This window comes from Rhamphochromis longiceps, linkage group LG6, assembly GCF_057381845.1.
Source record: "Rhamphochromis longiceps isolate RC_006_pf linkage group LG6, R_longiceps_female_GT1.1, whole genome shotgun sequence".
NCBI classification, from domain to species: domain Eukaryota; kingdom Metazoa; phylum Chordata; class Actinopteri; order Cichliformes; family Cichlidae; genus Rhamphochromis; species Rhamphochromis longiceps.
Genome location: NC_140562.1, coordinates 22,131,265 through 22,137,646, shown reverse-complemented (window position 1 = coordinate 22,137,646; position 6,382 = coordinate 22,131,265).

Sequence of the window (6,382 nt, the reverse complement as noted above, 5' to 3'; positions counted from 1 at the left end):
GTCTCATTTGCAGCTTCACTAAAACAGTAAAAATGTTCACAACTCTGTTATTTTATTGTTAATGTGAAATTACACTTGTTAGTTTTAAATGTGCATCTTGGTTTATTACCACTGAACTCTTCAGAAGAACATTTCATTACCAAACACTTAACAGATCTATACTATTTCAATCTTCTTTTCTAATGAGATCATCATAATTTTGTACTTTAATGAAGTTTAAAAATCTTATCATAGCAAAACAATTGAAAATATATTTTACTAACAGAGCATTTCCTGTTTGTAACTTATACAGCAATAACACTGAAGTCATTGCTTATGAGACAACTATTCGGATAATAAGCATACAATGAAAAGCATTTTGAACAACAAATAGTCAATATGACTTAACATCACATAATTGAGTCAGTGATATTTATTGTGGGTTTTTTGTATGTTGTTAAAAAAGGACACAGAAGGTGTGTCTTGTGGTAGAAAAAGAACATTCAAATGTGTTTTTGTTACACTCACTGCCAGAAGAGAGATAATAGTAATAAATGTAATTTACTTCTAGTCTCCTAATAAATGTAGACTAGAGAAATAGCAAATAATGTGACAGAGAGAGAGAGTGACACAGTAAGGCTCAGTGAAGCACATGTACACATTCTAACAGCTGTCAACAACTGACCATTTTTCTTCTGATTAGGTTGGCTGAGTTTCTGGTGACCTCTTCAGGTTGTACCCTGTCATGACAACCCTGAACTGGATAAGCAGTTGTTGAACACTCTCTCTCAAACTTTCACAGTAGAGTAAGTCTGTAAGTCTGTGTCTTCTGGAGTGACACCAGATGCTCCGTCAGAGCTGAAGCTGACAGCAGCATAATGAGAATACTCCTGTTTTCTAGGATGATTTGACTGTACGGTGGAATAAAGAGGAACCACATGCCTTTTTCTGAAGTGGACCCTGCTGTAGTGGGCTTCATCCTCCTCCTTTGGTTGTGATGGGATGTTTTCATACACAGGACCAGGACTGAGCTGATGAAGACAAACAGCATTGGATTATCCTGTGTCCAGTGTGGAGGAGCTGGACTACTTGGGGGGGAAAAAACTTTTGCACAATCTCACCGACTTGCTCCTGATGCTGCAGAGTCATCTTTCGGATGAAAGAGGAGTAAACAGTTGGTGGGCTTTGGAGGACTCTGTGGTCGGACGCGTAGCAGTTTCCGTACCAGACTGTGATACAGCTGGTAAGGACACTCTCTGTGGTGCCTCTGTAGAAGGTGTTAAGGATTGGTTCACATCACAGGTCCTCTGTGTCCTTGCACCAAAGTGCCAGCCGTTGCACCTCCTCTCTGTATGACTCATCATCATCGTCCCTGATGAGTCCCACCACCGTGGTGTCATCTGCAAACTTGTTAACGTGGTTTCTGTTGTGTGTTGTTCTTTATCAGCACACAGTTAATTTGTAATAAACTTTTAGTCATTCAAGTGTACAATGAACCATTTCCTCCTTGAAGTCACATTTTGATCTGGGCAGGGCAGATCCACTGATTAACCTTTGAGAGCAAAGATCTTGGTGTCTCCTCCGTTGACATCTTCAACACAAACTTTCATTAGCAAACAGATTTATTTTGCTGTTACTGTCTGCCTGATTTTTCATTAATCTGTCATTAATCACAGAAAAATAGAGATGTACTTTACTGTAAGATCTAATTTAAAATCAGAAAGTAATCTCTAAATTATGCAGTATCAATTTTGTCTATAAAATCATCTCTATTGACTCTTATGTAATATAATAACAAATAATGTAATAATTTTTGTCTCAGTGGTGACAAAGAATCTCCAGGCTGACTCCTGGTTTCTTATCATGTATCGTAATCCGCTGACACCTTTAACAGAAGCTTTCAGAATGGTTTATTGCCTTATTACTTACTACTATCTGCCTTTTTTGACTTTTATGTCCTTAAAAAGCGTTTATGTTGTTCCTATATTTTTTTAGTATGTATGTAGGATTTTATAGTACGGTTTTCTGTGATGGCAGGAGTTTTTCATCTTGTTTCAGTTGTGCAAAAAGGTCAGCTGGCATGACATTACATTTGGCGCCAGTATCCACTTTGAGCTCTATTGGTTTTCCATTGATATGCACAGTGGTGAATATGTAATTCTTGCACAGAAAACAGGGATTCACAGTGTCTATATCGATCCCATTCACAAAGAACATTTCCTCATCGCTGCTGGGCGCTTGCATTTCAATGTGGTTTACGGATCTCTTTTTAAATCCCCTTGTTTGTGATGACTTGCAGCATTTCTGGAAGTGATTCCATTTTTTGCATTTATGACATTGCTGGCCATATGCTGGGCATTGATCTCTTTTTGCCTCGTGGTTGCCCCCACAGTTGTTGCACTTAGTTATTGTGTGAGCGAACTTTCAATTCAACTCAGTTTTATTTATATAGCGCCAAATCACAACAACAGTCGCCTCAAGGCGCTTTACATTGTAAGGTAGACCCTACAAAAACCCAACAATCAAATGATCCCCTATGAGCAAGCACTTTGGCGACAGTGGGAAGGAAAAACTTGTAACCGGAAGGTTGCCGGTTCAATCCCCAGCTCTGTCTGTCCTGGTCGTTGTGTCCTTGGGCAAGACACTTCACCTACCGCCTACTGGTGATGGCCAGAGGGGCCGATGGCGCGATATGGCAGCCTCGCTTCTGTCAGTCTGCCCCAGGACAGCTGTGGCTACAACTGTAGCTGCCTCCACCAGTGTGTGAATGTGAGAGTGAATGAATTGTAAAGCGCTTTGAGGGTCTCGAAAAGCGCTATATAAATGCAATCCATTATTATTATTAAAAACTCCCTTTTAATAGGAAGAAACCTCCAGCAGAACCAGGCCCAGGGTGGGGCGGCCATCTGCTGCGGGGTGAGAGAAGGAAGACAGGATAGAAGACATGCTGTGGAAGATAGAGATTAATAACAAGTACGATTCTATGCAGAGAGGTCTATTAACACATAGCGAGTGAAAAGGGTGACTGAAAAGGAAAAACTCAATGCATCATGGGACAAACGAGTATGTCTCTGATGAGCTCGTCTTTAAGCTGGCCAAATCTGCAACTGCCTGCCTTATTTTTCACGTCACTCATGTAAGACTATGTTCTTTCATCTGGTCGCTGGTTTCTGGTGTTAAACTTGTGCCTTTCCATAGTTATGTTTGTTTGAGGATTACACAGTTCGTGGAATTTGCGTTTGAGACATTCCGGGTCTTCTCTCAATTTTGCTCCAGTCATTAATCGTCTGTGTTCCCCTTCCCCCGCGTACACGAAGGCACGCTCCCACTCGATATCTTCAGAGCTGGCCAGATTTACCAGGATGAACGCTCTAGTTCTGGCATCTTTATAGGAATGGGTAGCGGCTGTGAATATGTCGTATTCTTGCTCAAACACACGCCACTTTTCGACAACTGAACACCAATGGTTCTGGTCTACGGAATCAGTCCGACATGGTCGTTGATGCTTAATAGCTTTCATTAAAAGAATTTCATCAAATTGATCATCGATTTCAGCCCAGAGCTTGTTGGTAAGCCTCGTGTAGATGGCTACAACTTCTTCCTGACTGATGACTGCGACTGATTTTTTTTACCACTCGCTTAACCAGTTCTTCCATACACATTTCCAACAAAAATCTGTAATCTTTTTTCTGTTTTCTTTGTTGTCTATTAGAGTTCCAGGTTCGTCTTTTCGTGTTGTTTTGTGATTTTTGTATTAAAATGTTTTTCCTGCCAATACAGCGGTAACAAGTGTGATTATGAATTTCTTCTTCTGTATTCGTCACAGGGCGTCAGGGGCTTTGCATTTTCTTTACGCTGTGAAATAGCAGCTGGCACAGTGATTTGATGCACCCACAAACTGATGCAACTGAATTAAATTCAGCTGTCATTATGATTTTTAAACTTATGGATGTAGGCTGTGTTGGAATTCTGCATGCAGCACAGACTGAGGCAAAACAGTCGGCCTACAGATGAAAAAAACTCACGTATGCAACTTGGTCTCTTGGAGAGAGAAAGAGCACTATATAGTGTATATAGTGTAGTATATAGTGTATATCTGTATAGATTAGCTCACTGTTAGTAAATCACACAAAGAACATCCACGTTTGTTGTTGTTAAAGCAAACGGACCAAAGCACATAGACCCGGGAACATGGTGCGTTGTCTGATGCTTCATCTGTAGTTCTTCAGTTTTAACAGCAGCTGGAGCTGAAAACTCCACTCAGCTGCTGTGTTTAACAAATGGCTCAGTCCTTTTTCCATTTATTCATAGGACTCTTTCCAAAAAATAGTGGAGGCTCAGAGAAGACCCCACTATTTTTATTCAGGAAACCAAACTTTTTATTTTAGGTTTTAAAGGCACAACACATAATGTCACATAATGTGACTACAAACTGCCAGATACTAGTTTAGGCTCTAGTAACTGGAGGGCTAATGTTTGAAACGGTTGTCAAAGGACAACTGTAGCTTATTTTGATAATCTGGTACAAGAGATTGTTGAATATGTTGTTGATATATTACTTTTGAGTCATTATTTTTAATGATCATCAGAACAGATGTTTTAGGTAGCTGATGAAAATAGTCATATTCACACGACTACCTTGATAATAATAATGATAACATAATTAAGTGTACTACTACTACTACTACTACTACTAATAATAATAATAATAATGATAATAACATTTTAAGAAAACAGCTTGGAAACATTCACTTCATCTTTTAGAAACAAGCTTCACACCATATCAGTGCTGACTGTGAGGATGGGAAACATACTATTCTTATAGTATGTTATATAATATAGGAGTTACTCTAAGCTAAGAACAATTTCCTTGGTGTTAAATTGCAGCTTCACTAAAGGTTAAGGGGGCAGTGCACAGCACTTTAAAATCCTCGGTGGAAACTTGATCTCAGCAAAGCTGCAAAAAAACTTCAAGAGCGAGAAACACAAAGGAGCACTGACTGTCACACACTTTGCTCCTAAATCATCAGACCACCGCCACACTGTTTATGGGAAGTCACACGTTTCATAAATGTCAAATGTTGCAGGAATTACACGAGTGATGCACACACTTCAGCTAAAGTATAAAAGAGAGGTATGCAAAAGCCTCCCCATCCACATCCTGTACATTTTTTACAGATATTAAAATACTTAAACTGACACAACTGTTTATTTTGGACTCGTTTTGGAGTCATTGTTTAAACTCTGAATCTGTCACAAACTCAGAATGCACACAATGTGTGAAAGTGATGTCAACAGACTATCTTACAGTCACAAAGACAGTCTCATTTTGCAGAAATTATGTTCATTTTAGCGCCCACAAGATGGTGCCAAGTATCCATAAGATACAAACCTTCTGAGGAGTACACCAGTCCTGATATTCCACCTATCCAGGGCCGTGTTGCGGGGGCACCAGCCCAAGCAGAGAAGCCCAGACCTCCCTCTCCCCAGCCACCCCCTCCAGCTAGTCTGGGGGAACACCAAGGCGTTCCCAGGCCAGCCGAGAGATATAATCTCTCCAGTTTATAGCCTTGCTGTTAAAATATCTTCACTCTTCTTTCATCATTCTTCATAGTGGAAAAATGCTTTAAGGAGACAACAGCTCGTAGTTTAGAAGGGCATTCAAACATTAAATGAAGATAAAATGAAAGTCATAAATTACAATGTGTTAATTCCCGCTCGGTGATCACTTGGACTTTCAACGTTTTGTCATCACAGATATGGAATCACTCCATGCATCACCTCGCTATTAAATAATTAACTACTACATAATTCTCTGTGCAAGCAGATTTTGTTATTAAAGTGAAGCTTCTTTCAACGGCCCGAAGCACATTTGCCAACTCATTAGAAAATGAAACCTGGCTCATTTCCCCTGAATAACTTCATTCAGCGAGAGAGCCCTGCTGCAGTCTTAATCCACCAGCGTGTGGCCAAAACGAGAGCATAAATCTAGCAGCAGGTGACGGGTAACAGATGACCAGAAGAACAACAACAACTAAGCAGAAAACTTCACCGTAAACAGCATTCAATTTCACTGTGTGTGCTAATAAGGCAACAATTCCTTGCAGTTTGTCTGCAAAATCTTGGACAAATGCACATTTAAATCAAAGTAATCTGTCAGTAAAACAGCCTCAGTGGCCACAGGAGCATATCGATTTCATCTAGCCTTTCCGTCATGCATCTTCTCTCTGGGAGTATTGATGCCTCTCACCAGTCTTTAAAGACTCACCACTGTGGACTAAAGCAGATTGCATGAAGAAAGAATCTCTGACAAATGAAGAGTGGCTTTTAGGAATCACCCCCCCTCTTAGTATAGAAGAGGGTCCATTGTGTTACTGTTTGATAAAATGCCACATAAATCTAG